Consider the following 16,342-nt stretch of genomic DNA (forward strand, 5'->3'; position numbering starts at 1 on the left):
GCTGCGGTATACAGCAGTGTGGAGGCCTTAATTTTTTCTTCTTTGGAGGATGGTAGTGCTTTCACCAAAGCAAAACTGCAGCATGTGGAGGTTTACGTAACCCCCCTTCCTCCCCAGCCCAGACGGGAAGTGCCAGCAGCGGGCTGCTTCTGGCTCTCCCTTCCCGTACCACAAAACCTGACCGGCAGGCGCAGAGCTGGGTGCTGAGCGTGTAAAAGCATCCACGTGGACACTTCGCCGAGAAAGTCAGCAACGTTCAGTGCTCTAGCTGGGTCTGTTGAGTGGTAGGACAGTACTTCATAGCGACTTTTGAGGTCATATAGTGTTTATTAAAGCTTTTGAAAGAAAATATTAAACCAAAAGACAAAAATGCTGAAATACTCGACAGTGATTTCTGTTGTTTCAAGGAATTTAAGCCTACATAGTTGTGGGTCTTTGGTTATTTTCAGTGTCTTGTTTTAACACGATTTTGGATTCATAGTGTGGCATGTAGGTTACATCTGTCATTAAGGAACCCCAGTGAAACAGAAATTCACATGGTTGAAATGTCTGTCTCTGAAATCAGCTAATTTCTGTACGCTTTCTGTTCCAAGCCTCCCTCCGTTCCCCCACCCCCAGGTCCATTAGGCGTGAGTCAGATTAGCTCAGTGACTCTTATCGGGCCTCCTTTTCCTGTTACCCCCAGATAAATTTATATGACTTCAAGAGTGAACTCCAGGCATAACCTTAAATCCTGCTGGGGACAGGAGCTGCATTTGCTGAAGCTCAGTGCTGGTGAATAGTACCCCACTGTGCTCTATATGGGAAAGTGTGTGGGTGGCAATTTACATGGTAAACAAAGGCAGGCAGGGAAGGCAGATAGTTAAGCTTATGTTTCTTAATGCTTTCGATCTCTTTAAAACGTTGCTGTTGAGAATTAGCAGCAAGAAATATCACAAAAGGAAGATTGGTGTAGATTTTGCTATTTTAAGTACCAATCTTTAATTAAAAGGAATTTTAATGCATGTTTATTATGAAATTCAATTTATGATTTGAAATTAAATTTAGGAGTATCAATTGTGCTGATCTCTTGGTAGTAGCGAATAAAGACTGTACCTGCATCTGTTCCCTTTAAAGATAAAAGGGAACCTTTTATTTCGTCAGCAAAAAGGGCTCACAGTCTAACAGTGGATGTGAGATCATCCCCCTCCTGCTGCCTTAAATAGGTTCTTTGCTTGTTTGTCATCAAAGGTGTAGGGAGGGAACATGAATTAGATGGCAAGGGACTAGAAAGAGTGTCAGGAAGTATTGACATTCTTATTTGTGCCGTGTATCTACTATGTGACCTTGGACAAGTCTCTTCACCTATGCCATATCCTGTTATTAGATTATAAATCTCTGCTGGGAGAATGCATGTCGCAGTTTGCTTTTGTATCTGGCAAGGGGTCTATAGATATCAGTGTAAAACAAATAATATAAATAAGGGCAGCATTTTTTTCTGGAACACTAGCCTTTGCTGGAGACAGTGGTTTCTGCTTCAGCCCAACTCTTCTGCTCTAATACCCAACTTAGATGCAAAAAAGGCCGCAGCTTCACTCTGCTGCCTTCCTAACCCAATTTTTAGCAGGAAAAAAAATCTATAAAATTTTTCAAGATAAATGTTCTGAGTGACTGTGTAGCCTTTGAAAAGTGTTACAAATACATTGCAAAAAAAAAAAAAAGCAGAAATAAGATGTGATTAGTTGCAGTGTTTTTTCCTAGATTAAAGTAGAAATTTTCCTGTGGCATTGGTGTACGAGTTGTGTGTTTAAGCTGAGGTTACCACGTATGCTTCCCGGGGGGAAGGCTTGTCATCCAGAAGCAGCCCGGCCATGTGGTTACCGATCCCCACACACATCCTAACGAGTACAGCTCATGGCACTTCGGGGAAGTAACTGGTTTATTCCGTGTGATGAACCTCTTGTTCCAGTTCACCTCTCGTTTTGAACTGCTGCCCTCCGTGCCTGTGCTGACGCTGGAAAGGAGCCTCGCCTGGGAGACGCTCCCTTCCGGCTCGCTGACTCGCATCCAGGCTGCTTGCGTGCGCTGCCATGCGGAGAAGCTGCTGCTCTGTGCGGAGGGAGAGCTCCTTGTGCAGTGCTCCGCGTCACGAGGGTTTTGTCAGTACAGCTGGTCACAGACTGCTTCCGTCCCTGTACTGAGTACGGTTTGCAGTGTGGCTGATTTGTGGGCATTCAGCGCGCTGTCTTCTGCAGGATTTGCCAGGAGACGTTTCATGGATTTGGATGTCACTGCGAGGAAGAACTTGGTTGCTTATTGCAACTCTGTCAGCTTTTCTCTGGAAAACCTTACAGATCTGGAGGAGCAATTTTTTTAAAAAAAGAAAACACGTTTGAGGCATTTAGGAAATGGGAATTATATTTTTCAAGATTTTTGCTTCTAATGCGCTAACAAAAAATGGAGAAAAGTGCGATTTCCACGCAACAGTCACTTTAATTCTAGGACTTGAGTCTTTAATTTCAAAATAACATTTTAATTCAAAATAACATAAGAAAGATTACTTTTTAATGGTTTCATAATGTCAGAAAGGATAAATATGTCAGTCTAATCTATGTGCCTGCATAGAGCCAGGAGTCTCCTTTGCAATAATATTTCTATCATGCTGTTTAATTTGTTGAAGCTTTTAAAAGATGTCATGTGATGCAGTAATTTAAAAAGTAAAAAATTAAGATAGCAGAGACATGACATGAATACAATATAATGTTCACGTGGTTCAAATTGCTTTGAATAATATTCATATGCTGTCCCTATTTGTTCCTTGGGCATGATTTTGCTAATAGCAGTGAGGGTATTGACAAAGGCCTTTCCTGATAATTACACCCTAAATATAATTAAATATGAAGGTGGTGCTAGCAAGATGCTAATTGGCTTACTAATAAACTTAAGATTTTTCACTTTCTGAGAACCATGAAATTAGAGCACTTGATGTAACAGTTCTCCAAAAGTGGAGACCGCTGCTCAGAGTGCCTGAGTGAGCCAGCGGGCTGTCCTGCGGTGTCGTAGCGGGGGTCAGGGCTTCGTGCGTAAGGCACTGGCAAAATGCTGGCTCCGTGTCCATGGGATCTCAATTAATCCCATCGTGTAGAAGAGATGTAGCACCATTCCCTGTTGTTTCTTGTCCTTTTTGATTGTAGGCATAGACATTTTGTTTTATACACTTGTAAGGTTGGTTGTTGGCTTAGAGCACTGCTGCAATATGGGCAGTTTTAATGGTGTTTGCCATCGTGTGATAAAACCATTTGGGATTATCTGTGTAAATAGGGGATATTTCAACTCCAACCATTTTCACCCATTATTAGTTCAGCTGTTGGAAAGGCAACAGATGTCGCTTAGACAGCCTGCTTTATTCTTCCAAAAGCCAAAGCTCTCCTGGAAGAAGTATGTGTAATTTTCAGAACCAGTCTCGAACGGCAGCAGTACAAGACCAGCAAGACAAAAGGAAATGGAGGTTTCAGCAAGTGCTTCTGTAAAAGTTGGAATGCAGCTGGTCCCCAGAAAGGCAGGCTGCTGTTCCAGGACATGGTGTGCGTGTTGGGTAAGTGTGGCTACCGGCAGGGGCTCACGAGGAAGCCTCACTTCTCTCGGGACGTCTGAGCTGGTTTCACCTCAGGCTGTCCGGTCCCCTTCTCGGAAGCTGTCTCATCTGCTGCAGCAGGGCTGGCAGAGCTGCTCACAAACAGCAGCTGCTGACCTGCTCTGAATGACAGTCTGGTTTATTCAGGAAAACCAAAAAGCAGTGCTACTGACATAGTAATCTTTATAGTGGCGGCCTACCTATGACACATGGTGTGCAAGGCCTTGAGCTGAGGCTGCTACACAAGGATGACCATGCACTGACGGCTTTCGGTAGGAGCACGTTCTAGCAAAGGCTAGAAATCATTTCAGTCTACCGTGAAGTAGTTGTAGGCAGTTTAGAAAAAAATATTGCAAGTAATTGGCAGGAAAAGCCTCTACTTCTTTTTTTTAAACAACCTATTTTTGCTGAAATTTCTCTCTATGAAATAAAGTTTTTGAGTTATTGCTGGTTTTGTTACAAGGCAAGTTGAAGTTTAGCTCATCCCCTAATTTATCAAACACAAGGGATCTACAGTTGAGTCCAGGTATAGGAACATACATCTGCTGAAACTTGTTGTGATACAGTGAAATTTTTTGGCCCTGGTGAAGCATTATATCAAACATGATTTTAAACCTATTTGTTGCATCACTTATAGTTTTTGAAACCTTTGACTTTATCCTGTAACTGCTCTCAAGAGCTGATTTTTATCAAGGTTTCATTATATAAATCTTTTTCAGTCTTGGGAAGATAATGCATCCTTGTGCAAAACTGGCTTCTCGCTGAAATCAATGAATAGCGAGACCCGATTGCTCACAGGGCAGTGCTATTGTTGCAAGGTTATCAGGAGGTGAAAGGTACAAATCAGCTATTGGCTCCAATAACTCCTGTGAGGGAAATGTGGGGAAAAAAGATATCTCTTTTTGTAAATGAGATAACATAGTGGATGACTAAGGAAGGATTCTGACCTTTGCTGCAAGAGGTGCAAGTGCAACAAGATTTTGAGACTTTAGGAAGAGGAGGCTTAGATGCTCCCATTTGGGTTGTAATGGGAGGAGAACTTCTGCAAGGAGCATTCATAATGCTTGTCATGGGTTACAGCTGTGTATCATGCTTTAAAAAGCAAACCTTTTTCCCATGCTCTGAACTGCTGAGCTTGTTTGGAAGAAAGAAATACCACAGAAAAGACTATTCTTGAAATATTTGTGACCGTTTGGGAACCGGGAAGAATTGAAACTCTCCTAGGATATCTAGACCAAAGAGATACTGGTAAGTATGTCTGCTTCTGGAAGCCAGCCTGAACCTCCAGGAGTTTGGAAGTTTGTATGGTGCTAGTGGTAATTGATGACGCCTGCAAAAACAGTTTCATGTATTGGGTTTTGAACAAGGAAAACTTGTTGTGAAATATAGATTGTAATGTATTTTAAAATATTTAGAGAGCTAAAGAATTATTTTGGTTTCTTCCCCCTTCTGTTTCTGTTCCCAATAAATCTGAAACACTGGTGTTATGGAAATGATTTAAGAGGAGACCGGTCGACACTCTTAAATGTGAAAGGTAGACACGTTAAGATTCTGAACAGCATTCTGCTCTCTCTCTATTTGAAGAAGCATCTCTTTAACATTTAACACTATTAGCACATCAACATTGTAAAAGATGATGGTAGCATGTCTAAAATATTCTGTATATTTTTAAGTATCTTGTATATGTTGTCATCCTGTGTTTATAACACAATGCGTAGTAAGTTCAAAACCTTGAAAATTCCTTATTTGTGTAGTTGAGAAACTTATGAGAAAAAGGGTTTTTCAGGCAGTCTACTGAGATCCCATCTCAGATGAACTGGAAATCCAAAGTCTTTCCCATTTCCTATGAACAAAAAAGTTTTAGAAAAAAATCCTTTGAAATTGGTGTCTCTTAAACGAAGCAGTATGCTGTCCACCCTCTAGCTTCTCAATAGCTTTGTCTGTAACGCAGCTCTGTAACAAAAATATTAGTATACCTGCATTGTTGCTTGAGCTATTGAGCTGCAGTGGTAGTGCACTCCTGACCAAGACCCTGGCTTATTTTAGCCACTGTCAGAAGACCAAGACTTGACACTCCCAATTATTGAGCCTGTGAAACTTGCAGTATCCAAGGCAGGGAAAGTTGATATTTCAGAATATTTCAGATTCAGACACTGTTTTCTGAGGGAACTTTATTTCATCAGGAAAGCCTGTTCAAATCAGTAATCCTGGGTCTTTATCCAGCAACGAGCTGCATGCAAGTAGAAATCTGCTTGCATGGAATTGTCTTGAAGGTTCAGTGCCTCTGCGCTACTGAAAAGTACCTTCAGAAGATTAGAGCTAAAGCTACCTGCTTTAGGTTCCCTTTAGACTTTGTTGTTGTTTTTTAACCATTTTGGAAATGCCACCTTGCTATGAAAGGGCTTCCCATGCAGAGGTCTTGCAGATCCCAGCAGACAGGAGGGAAACAGGAGCTCCCAAGGAAGTCATCCCTTACCACACCTTTCCTCTGCTGGATTTTAAAGACTGTTTGGCAAGCTTGTTTGATTTGGCAAAACTTGTAATTGATGAGCAATTTTTAAGAAAAGTTTTACTAATAACTTACCAAAATTAGCGTTCTAACTGTTATGCTGTCTTACAGCTTAATTTATTGATTAATGTTTAAGCACAAACAATTGAGATGCAATATATTTTGGCAAACTAGCTAGTCCTCATCTGCATTTGAAAACAATCAAAAAAAACTCTAAAGCCCAAGAAGAGCTGTTGTATCTTCATTTTTGTTCTATTAACATTTACTCTGGTTTTAAGGCAGAGGAAAAAATGCAGTTTTGGAAAATGCTGTCATCTAATGCTCAGTGATAGTATCTGCAAGTTGTCGTCCCTTGAGCATTACCTACCGTTATGAAAAGGGAAACATGCTCTTATTTTTATCATACCAAAGAAATCAGTACACTCTGTTTTTATTTTTAAAAATATATATATGCATTTAAATAGTAGTGCCTGAAAGTGTAGGGATTAAAAGTGCTAATAAAAGTTTTGAGATTTTTGAGCTATAAAAATATTTACTCACGTATAAATGCTAAGACTAGATTTTAGAAAAACACATGGACACGTTTAACTTCAGTCTTGATCTTATTTTGCAGGGTATTTAGTGTAAACTCACCTGTACATGTTAGTGCAGTCCTGACTCAAAGCTGTGTCAATCAAACAGCTTAAATAGATAAATAAATTCATAGTTCCATAGAGATTAAGTGAGCTCCAGAAAATCCAAGCTTTGGAAACTTGTAAGTCCAAGGATCTTGGCAGAACTCTCTTTTATGTCAGAGCTAAAAGTAGGTATTTTTGTGGTTGACTGGCCTATTCTGAAAGGACAGAAGAGAAGGAATGCAAGGGAATCTGCAAGATGCTGGACCTATTGGTAAATGGGTAAAACCACCAGATTTTGTTCACTACACACACACAAAGGAGGGAGAACTGCTGTTTTCATCTTCTCCTTTCCTGAAGTTGCTTCTAGACCAGCAAGCAAAGTGGATAGCATCTTTAAGAAAGGCCGTATCCATGTTTGCAAAGAGAATGCTTTACCGATCAGGCGGAGTTTACGAACAGGATTACTTAGCAGATCCACTGAATGGGGAATGGATGAGAAATAGTCTTGAGTAGGATAGAAGAATTTTCAAAATGGCAAAGGAAATCTTTTACAGCTCAATGAAGGACTTTACCAGGCCAAATTCCAAAGAGAGAATGCTTCTTAAATGCTCAGCTACATGTTAACTACTTAGATAGTTTTAAGAAGAATACTGTCTTTAAAATATGTTTTAAAACAAACAAACACACAAAAAAACAGGTACCTTTCAGCAATAACTAAAGGCAATAGGCCAAGACCAGGAGATGTAGGTTCAGTTTTGGCTCTGTCACTCTCTTTTATGGCTTTGGGGAAATCACTGGCTCTTTCTGGGACTTAGTCTTTGTCCTCCAGACAGAGGTAGAACCATTTCTGTCCTGCTACTGACAATCTTGAAAATGAAGCATGTAAAGTTTTCAGCAGTAGATGCACTTAGATTTTTTTTAAAATGTGCCTGACCGTTATTCAAAAGTAGTCTTCTAATATTGCTGCAGTAAAAGTAAGATTATGTTATGTTTTCTTTTTGCATACCAAGCCAGGTTATAGATGCATTTGACAAATCAGAAATATGAAACTTGTTCCCCTGATCCCCACTATCTCATTCTTGTTGGTAATTATGCTGTTTGGCCCCAGCAGAAGAGAAGCTTGTGTTATTGCAAGTCCCTCTGGTTGGTGCTGCACACCTTTTCTCTTCTAACAGAGTATATTTCCTAACAGTTGGTACATTTTCAATCAAAAGGTTTGTTGCATTCTCCTTAAAATGAAAACAGAAACATGAGGTATTCTAGTTGGAAAAGGAAACAAACAAACAAAAAAAACCACACCTGCAACTTGTGTGGTACTGTTCTGTGCTTTTTAATCACATTGGGCAGCATCCCAGGGGTGCCACTTTACCACTGCAGCCAGCCAGTGACTTAATCTTAAGTAGGATTTTAATGAAGATCCTGGTGAGGATGTAGTAAAACATCCAATAAGGGCACTAAAGTTACCTTTTTGTCACTTTCAGCTCCTGCAACATACAAACCCCTTTTACCAAAGGCTATTTTGTACTGCTGACAATCACACTCTTAAGGTTTTTTTGCTTTCCGTCTGTCCCCACAATTTTGTTTTAGGATCAAGCTGAGACTTGTTTTTGTTTCTCAGCTAGTCTGAGTCCCCTCCCGAGCCTGAGAGCAGTTACAGAAGCTATCCGTTAAGATCGGCTTCCTTCGTTTAGCCTTGGAGATGAAAAACTCCTGCCCTTCCTCCCTGCCTCCAACACTGATTACCTTCTGTAAACCTGCTTCAAAACCTTGTTGTTCGGAAGAGCGTCGTATGGGATGGAGGAGGGGTGGGAGAAAATGCACTGGGGAGGGTAGCGGGGGAAATGAGAGTGCTTGACTGTCTGCGTATAGATAGATTTCTCTATCTACTCCACAAAGCTTTAGATCCTTACAAGCTTCCTCCCAAGTGCCTTTGTTCTTTGTACAGCTCGCTTGCAAACCTGGCATGTGGAATTGTTTTATTCAAACTTTACTGAAAGACAGGATGTACCTTCGAATTAGAAATATGATGGGCTGTCAGCCTCTTCCCCAAATTCCATCAGATCTCGATAGTTCTTAATAAATGAACTGACAGCTTATTAACCAGATGGTACAACAGGAGCTTCGTTCTGATGTAAAGTTTTAAATTGTGTTGTTCTAACAGGTATGCAATTTACCTCTTCATCTTTGGGAATGAGAAGTGAGCAAGGAAAAGTAGTTTTTCCCCTGGTTTATGGTCATGTTAAAGAATTTGAACTATGTCAAAAACTAGGATTGGATATCTTGCAGAAATATTCTCGGCCTCTGAGAAATTAAACGACTAGTTATTTAAGGATTCAGTGAAAACATGGAGTATTAAAGAAGCTTAATGCTTTTTTTTTCTTTTCTGATTCCTGGTAGACGAACACCATATCTAACAGCAAAAATAAATAAGTAGTTAGTTAAGTAGGCTTACAGGATCTTATTTTAAATATTTATTTGACGAAAACTAGACAACTGGCAATGAAGTGTTATTCTGTTTATTCCACTATGCATACCTTTTCTGCCTGCTGTAAATATTGTTGTATTAAAAGCTGATTTAAAAAACAAAACAAAACAAAAAAAGCACCCCAGTGATCTTCTGTACAGATATAATTATATTCATTTTCTATTTCCACAGATATTGAAGTGCCTTGCTGAAGGACAGGCATAAAGACACCAAACTTCTCAAGTGTCGTTCAAATAGAGGTCTTACAATTTTTCATTGGTAGATGACTCGCTTGGTAAAATTGGTCTGAGGATAAATCAGTAATGAGGGAACGGTGCTGCCAGCTGCATATTGCTGGGTGATTTTGCAAAATTTAGTTTTTCCTCCTCAAGTTGTAGAAAACTGTTAACACCATGGAAACTACCACTGAGAATGATTCTTGTATTTATCTTTTCACTTGGAAGGTCAGCTACAACTCAAGTGAATTAGGGACTGCAGTGTTTATCAGATCTGTGACCACTTCCTTTATAATAATTAAATCATAGAGTACAAGAAATGGTGCTTACAGCCCAAAACTGTCAATGCATTTTTCAGAGAAACAGGTTGGAACAAATTAGCTTCAACTTCTTATCCAAGGTGCTACCCTGTGGGACAGCCTGGGCACGCCACAGGGCGAGTGGCTCCCCTACCTACTGTTTTTTCTCTGTGAGAAATCATGGGATGGTTCACGAGTGAAATGTGAGCTCTGACATGCCCAGTGGCCGCCAGACAAGTTGTCTGTCAGTGGAAGATAAGGGTTTGCAGCCTGGTGAGGCTTGCTCTGCCAGCGTGGCTTTGTGTGGCGTGCTGGGCCGCGGCCGTGCCTGGGCCGCAGCTGTGTGTTGGCCTCAGCCGTGCGCACCTCACAGTGCGCTCTGACTAAACGGACGTGGAGCTGGCAGTGTGATTGTGCACCATGGTCAGCTGCCGCATGGTTCGTACCCTGTTTTCATAGGTTATGTGGACCTGTATTAATAATTATATTTACCTGTTGCATGGAAAGTTCATGTTGTCTCTGATTCAATGGCTAAACTTCACTGAATCTCGCACTGAATTGTTCATTGGGTGTTGCTAATATTTATACAAACTCTTCTCTTGCTGGTTTACGTATGGTAAATTTTCTACCTTGCAGCTTTAAATCCAAACATCATTTTCCTTAGTACTCCCTTTATCACAGGCTAGCTACGAGTGACAGACAGCTCAGGTAGGGTATTTGTTTTTAGAAGTACCAGCAGTTGCCATCTCCCTTCCAGCATTACCTGGCGATACCCAGTAAGGAAGCCATGCAAGAGCTGCAGTGCTGTGAGAGTATTTGTCAGAGACAAAAATAAAAGTTCTCGTTAGGTTTTACTCCTCTGAAGGTGTGTGGTGTAGTATGGGTGTTTATTCTGAAGACCAAGGAGTGGAAAATAGTGTGTGCGCTTTCATCAAGAACGTATATGAATCAGGGTCAGTTTTTTGTCTTTCACTTTAGTCTCATGATCAGACTTAGAACAAACATGTTTGTGTACACTTGCGACTTCTGAACCGTAACTGTTCCAGATTCCAAAAATTCCTGGACACGCTTAGGCTTTCTCCAGGAGCTTCTGCTGGGCGGGTGAGCACCTGCCTGGTGTGTGTGGTTCCACCGCGCTGCTCTGGGGAATCCTGCTGAGCCCAGCACCGGCCCCAGTGCCGGCTAGCAAATACGCCTGCGTAGCCAGCATGCACGTTGGCTCACAGAGAGCCAGAAAGCTCCTGGAAAATAACTAGAACAGACCTCAGAAAAACAATAGTGAACTAAATTAGTGATTTTTTTTCTTTCTTTCTTTTTGAAGGCAGCTGTCTCCTTGTACAGTTGTTGGCAAAGTAACTGAATGTTAAGCAGTTTGTCTGGACTGCGAGTCACAACTGGTGGGAATCTTTGGATGCTGAGATGGAAGTTTCTTGCTGTGGAGGACGAGTTAAAAATTTGAGAGAAAGAACACAGTTGAGTGATACAGAATTTTGTAGATTTCCTTAGCACCAAAATACTGTTTTCAATAGACACATCTCTCGAGTTCCGTGTTGAGGCTGAGGTCCATGTTATATTTTTAGAAATAGATGTTCTGGCCTAAACAAAGCTCTGTCTTACAACGCCCCTCTCCTCCTTTGGAAATTTATCACAAAGATGTGAATTATTCCGGCTTGTGGAGTCTCCATTATAGTTCTCGAGTCTGAGCTTATGCTTGACTGCATCTCACAAAACACGGTAGTCTGCTTTGCTATTACTTCCTTAGGAAGCCTTGTAATTAGTTGCTTCAAGAACTTCCATAATATTCCGATGAAATGTGAAATCCTTATGAAATAACTTTTCTTCCTAAGAAGTGTAATGCTATCTTTTCTAATAGAGTAGTAAATATTACATTTTTAAATGTCATTTATCCAATTAGAGCTTTGGACAGTATCCCACGTCATGGTCCTTTCACATAGTCCTATCCAAGACCATGCATGTCTTAGGATGAGGCAAAAAAGTGATTGCTAGTTTTTTTCTGTGTTGTTAGTGATTTCATTATGTGAGTTTAATGGAAACTCACACAAATACTAAATTACAATGTACGTTTATAATTATATTTGTAGTGTAAGTTCAGGATAGAGGGTGAATGGAATGTACAAATGGGAAGCACAAGAGAGCACAATTATCATTGTGTGTACTGTGAAAAATCACTACAAATTTAAGTGAACATTTGAAACATAAACGTACCTTTGAAAACTAAAATTAAATACGAATATAACTTAGTTTTTTTAATGATAGGGCAGTTTACTGTGTAGGAGAACAAATAAGCCAGAGTTTGGTCAATGCCATTAATTAGAAGAGGATGAAATGATCTTTTGCCTTAAAAAATGATATGTAAACATTTCTCTGTTTTGAGAATAATTGTGGGTATTAGAGTATGGAAATAATGACTATACTTTATACTATGACAATAGTAATATATATGAGAGAAATTACTATTGATTCTGACTTACTAATCAGTGTCACGGTTTGAGTATGGCATAGAAATAATAATTTCTTCTTTTTTCCTTCCTTTTCCTCTTTTCATCTTTCCAACCTCTATATGTCCTTTCCCAACATATTTTGTGAATGATAACAAAGAAAATGACTTGCACGACAGCACATGTAAAAGAATAAAAACAAAAACGAACCTCTCAAGCACACGGTTCTGGGAAATACAAATCTATTCCCTTTTGCATCAGGAGGAAGTTAGTCTTAGCTAATTGATACTGCGTTTTCCACTTCGATGTTCAGGTACTGCAAGCCTGTTGTTCAACCCTTTCAGAAGGGATTTTGGTCCAAGGATCTCAAAAATTTCTTTCCAATATTTTTAGTGGAAAAGATTTCACCCACAATGAAATGAGACATAGAGTAATTAGGCCACTTGCCTAAGGGCACATAGTTGAGTCAGTGCCATAAACAGGGAACAAGCTTGAGTTCTGGAACCAACTCCCTTGATATGAAATTTGAAAACACTTTTCCCTAATTTTACCGTCAGAAGGTTCAAATGTGAAAACCACTTTTAAAAAGTGATACATTTTTTGTGTGTAAATAACTTATATAAGGATCACAGATAAAAACAATGAATGCCCTCAGGAAAGAACTGTGCTGCCTTTTGTTGGTGAAAATTGGGATAAAGTGTGCCGTTTCTTGCTGACAAAACTTATTTAGCAGTATTTTTCTATAACAAAATCTGGACATCCACATACTACTTTATCTTACTGATCTGCTAAGTGTTTCAAGCATTCTTGAAAGTTTTAGCACTTGTGGTTCTATTCCTTAAAACCTGTCAGTATTAGGCCTTTTCAAGCATTTATAGACTTTTGCTAGACTGCATTCTCTGCTGCTCATAAAAATACATAGTGGTAAAGACAGCAAGCTATTTGTAAGTATTGCAGAATTTGAAAAGGAATCTTTTTTTTTTTTTTTTAATGGAAGATGTCTGTATATACCACAGAGAAATAATGAATTACATGTTAAAATCACAATTAAAAAGGCTTTGTTATGATTCCTATCAAAGTGCGAAAGGTGATTTGCTCTTTGACACAGACACTTGCATTTATGGAAGTAAGTTTTTTTTTTTTCCTTAGATGTTGTGGAAAAAGGTGTAGTGTCTGTCACTCTTAATTAAGTTTATGCTAAACTACCATTAATCTGTATTAAAACACAATTATAAAAAAACCTCAAATATTAAGTTCTTTAACCATTTCTGAACTATTTATGGTTTTATTTTTGATAAACATAATCATGTACCTCTTAAATGTCTTCGTATTCAAATCTTTGTGAAAGATACAGTTTTGCATGGTTGCTGTGTATGCAAAAGACGACATCACATTCCTGCAGCACGCATATCAGAACAAAATGAGCAATACAGGCTTTCCACAAAGTTTCATCTAAAGTTGTTCAGTGCAGTCCTGGAGTGTGCCATAGCAGCAGTCTGATGATGGTTTGATCTCTATGCCTTTGTCATCCTTGACCTTTCTAGAGAGAGCTACCACGACTCACTCTTCTAGCTTCTTGCAATGTTGAGAGTCAACTAAAAGTTAGTGAGATCACACTATTATGTCATGTAGACTCCTACCCCAAAACATCCATAAAACCGTCAGAGTAAGTGGACACCACTCAAGAATTTAAGCTAACTTTGAAGGCATGAATAGGTGCTCTGAATTATTCAATCCTCTAAAACAAAGCAGTCAGTAGAATGAGCTTTTCCTGATAGAACTAAAATATACTTTGTCATTTTAAGCTACATGTTTTCTTTAAATAGATGAAAAATACTAATTAAAAAATGTGTGTATTTTTATAGCTTTCCATAATTGCTTGAATAAGGATAAGAATCCATGTAACATAACATGTTGTATGCATATTAAGAGTCTTTTAATCAGGAACGGTTTGCTAGATGTATTCAAAAGGAATTTAAATGGATGGGTTGGTGAACTCATACTCGATTCTACTGGAATTGGCAAAAAGGGGGCACGAACCTGAATGCTGGCAATTGATGTCTTCATTTATGCGTTTATCTAAATATTTGAAAACACACAAACATGGTTTAGACACCTCTTAAACAGAGAGCTAGCCTGTAGGTTTCATGACATATTTTCTATTCATATTAAAAAACACAAACAAAAAAACACCCTCATTTAGTTCTATACCTGAAAAGAATAAATGTTATGTAGAAGGTTTCTAAATGTTCTTAATGGAAATTTATGCAAGGAGAACTTTCAGTTTAAAGAGGCTTCTCTGCATTCCATATGGACTGCAGAAGCTTGTAAATACCAATATGGAAAAATTTTCAGAAAAGGAGGGTAAAGAGTGGGCTTTTGTCAGACTTGGCTAAGTTGTTTTGGATTGGGGGAAAAAAAAGATTTTAAAAATTCTTTTTCTTTTGCTGTTAGATCTCACTGTATATTCTTCTTGTGGTATCTTGGAGATCTTGAATAGTGTTTTTATGTAACACATGCAGTTAAGGCAAGTGCAGGTTGTTAACTTATATGGGTAAGTCTGTAAAAATCCCATTCGAGTCCTCAAGCAAGAGTAGAAAGGGTTAAGGCAAGCTTTTTCTGCAAACACAGCAACCATAGGGAACCAACTTTGCAGTTTTATTATGTCCATTGAAATCATTACCCCAAAATTTTTACAAAGACAAAACATAGCATTTTTAGTACAGTGAAACTTTTATGGTGTTTCATAAAAAAAGCTAAATAGTTTGTATTGCCACATAGGGGATGGGTGTTTTACCTGTATTGCGGTCGCTAAGGTTTCCCAGTTCAGATAAGCTGGTTTTTAGCTGTTCCTTCAAACCTTCATGTTGCTTCTATTAGAGATTCCATATTAAATAAGCAGTCTGCGATAAAAGAAATTTCACTGAAGTAATTGTTGGGAAAATAATCATTTTTAGAAATGCATTTTAAGCATTGTGCTTCAGTAGTGACTTACCATTTCTTTGAGGTACTTTATTTCTTGGTTAAGTTTACATTAAAAAATGTTGATCCTCTCTTTGGAAAAACGTTCAAGATATGACATTTTAACTCAATCATAGTATATTTATCAGTGGCAAATAGGATACAGTGGGATTTTTTGAGCCGGTCTGGTCATTTAATGTAGTTGAAGGTTGTAGTTTATTTGATAAGATGTGTATTACTCTGATAGCTTATTCCATTGTTTTGTTCTCTAAATCGCTGGGTGTGTAAGAATTAGACTTTCAATAGTCAACACATGAAATTAAGTTCCATAAACCTTTGCTTACCTCCATGGAGAGAGCAGTTAATTTGTAAGTTGGTAAACCTCCGACCTAACTGAAGTACTTGGACAGCTCAGTCTGAGAAGCTTAATTTTCTTAATTTTGTGTAATAGGAACTTGCCACCTTGGATTTTTTTTTTTATTTTTTATTTTCCTAGAAATGCTTCTGAAAGTAAAAATCGATCTTTTTCTTTTCCTCTCTCTAGTCTTTGTATGGAAGGAAATACATCCTGCACATGAACTGAAGTATGACTGTAGGCTGGTTGTTTTAATCAACACATGCTCTTCTGATGAATTCCGGTCATGCTAAAAAGATAAACGATGCAACAGTTACAGAAACATATAGCTTTCCTTTGAATTAGTCTTTTGTAACATAAGTAAATTATCCAGAAGGCACTCGAGCACAACACTTTGATAATACAGGTGTTTAAATGGTAATAGCTATTGGAATTGGAATGGGAGTGAAACAATAAAGTCATTAGGGTGTTACAACATGAAATTAAGCTATCGCTATTACTGAGCAATATTATTATCCTAAAGTCTGCAACTCACAGAGCAAATGAAAACAATGTAATACCCCTCTAACAGTAGTTTACATTAGGATTTAGTTTAGCCATGATGTTTGCTAGTGTTGTAATATCTTTATTAGACAGCACTTGTGAGCTGGTGCACTGTATTGTAATACAGAAAGAACAACATAGAGCTGCTGAACATCTACCTGAGTAAATCCCTTTCCTTAGAAAAAATCATCTGTTGGTTAATATCCTCACCGTAGTGGTAGCTCTCATGTTATGGTTAGCAAGGGTGTAGAATATTAAGCATTTTATGTTTAATATTTAAAATAAT

General features: G+C 38.7%; 1 protein-coding gene across 20 annotated transcripts in view; it reads left to right on the top strand.

Moving 5' to 3' along the window:
• The window catches only part of ZMIZ1 (zinc finger MIZ-type containing 1), a 353,245-nt gene that overhangs the window by 142,908 nt on the left and 193,995 nt on the right, over positions 1-16,342 (top strand). Inside the window, exon 1 of one of the 20 annotated variants that reach the window (XM_083843112.1) lies at positions 1-16,342. This exon is cut by the window's right edge and continues 13,404 nt beyond it. The exons of the other annotated variants lie outside the window; for them this stretch is intronic. The gene's annotated coding sequence lies outside the window, so the exon portion shown is untranslated. 20 annotated transcript variants of the gene reach the window in all.

This window comes from Anser anser (genome assembly GCF_964211835.1).
Source record: "Anser anser genome assembly, chromosome: 7".
Lineage (NCBI taxonomy): Eukaryota > Metazoa > Chordata > Aves > Anseriformes > Anatidae > Anser > Anser anser.